Here is a 1,749-nt window from a genome sequence, read left to right as displayed (position 1 = left end):
TCTCTCTTTTGTTTTATTTTTTCATTCGTTTTTTTTTTTTAAAGATTTTACATATAAGTGAAATTATATGGTATTTGTCTTTCTCTCTGACTTATTTCATGTAGCATAATACCCTCTAGGTTCATCTAACTTGTTGCAAATGGTAAGATTTTATTCTTTTTTATTTCCAAGTAATATTCCATTGTATATATTACCATATCTTCTTTATTTATTCATCTACTGATGGACACCCACATAGATTGCTTCTATGTCTTGGCTATTGTAAGTAATGTTGCAGTGAACATAAGGGTGCATATATCTTTTTTGTGTTTTTTTTTCTTTGCATAAATACCAAAAAGTGGAATTGCTGGGTAGTGTGGCAGCTCTATTTTTAATTTTTGTGGACTCTCCACACTGTTTTCCATAGTGCTGCACCAATTTACAATCCTATCGACAGTGTACGAGGGTTTCTGTTTCTCCACATTCTTGCCAGCATTTGATTTATAAATTAAATTTTACAATATTAATTCTTCCAATCTATGAGCATGGTATATCCTTTCATTTATTTGTATCTTCTTCAATTTCTTTCTTCAGTGTCTTATATTGATAGGAATAGCATGCATATTTTGGGCTTCCAGGCATGTATTAAAAACTGGTATTCAATGAATAAGGGTAACACCAAAGGATCAATCCTCATATCAGTTGTAACAGTAATATTTCTTTCTTTCCAAGTGAAACATTTTGGAGAAAAAGGAGAGAGGAAGAGAGAGAGGAAGAAACTTGCTGGAAATCCTCATCAGTTCTCAGATAACTGTTTTTTTTTTCTTTCTATAACCAATGGGTATAAAGAGTGAAACAGCATCACTTCTCTCCAGCAGATACCTCTGACCAGAGGTCTTATTTTAAATCTTCTGTAGAAGTCAGGAAGGACAGGATGACTGAGTTGGAAGTTGATGAGAAGGATTGAAAATTTCCTTTAGCAGAATAAATTAAGTTGTATTTAGGAGTTAGTGAGGAAGAATTATTTGCAGAGTAAAGCTAAACGTGGAGTGGGGATTGGAGGAGCTGGGCATTTAGAATGACAGAAAAATGATGCCTGATTTTTCAAACCTATGTAAGTCCCTGGCTATGATTAAAAAGCACAAGTAAAAAGCTCTGAATGCTGGTAACTCTGTTATCACTGTCATAAAAGAGATGGAGACTGAAAGAGATCTATTAGCCTAACTCTGGTTGTCGTGGGTTTATGTACAGATAAATACAAGGGAAATAAAATAATAAATTATCATTTATTTTCTAATAGGCGCTGAGTTATGTACTTCCAGACACTTTATTTCATTTAATTATCATCATAGTCTTGCAATAGGTATATTTTATCACAGTATATTTTCAGTTAAATGCTGCACTTTGAAAATGCTGATCACTTAGTAGTACTCAATAAAGATTGATTACTAGGATCTGATCAAGATAGTAAATATGTTTAACATTCGTAACACTTTATAGTGAAATAGAGCACACATGTAGAAAAACACAGAAAGCATTAATGCACAACTTAATTGGTTATTATAATGCCAATATTCATAGACCCACCATCCAGATCAAGAAACAGAACATTGGGCCAACATCCCTATAAACCCATAATGTACCTCTTCAATCCATACTCTTCCACTGAGATAACTCACTATCCAGACATCTATAGCCATCGCTTCCTTGCTTCAACCTGATGATTATCTCTAAACATGCTTAGTAGAATTATATAAATTGAATCATACA

The sequence above is a fragment of the Pteropus vampyrus genome, unplaced genomic scaffold, assembly GCF_000151845.1.
Source record: "Pteropus vampyrus isolate Shadow unplaced genomic scaffold, Pvam_2.0 Scaffold378, whole genome shotgun sequence".
Lineage (NCBI taxonomy): Eukaryota > Metazoa > Chordata > Mammalia > Chiroptera > Pteropodidae > Pteropus > Pteropus vampyrus.
Note: the sequence above shows the minus strand (reverse complement) of the source record.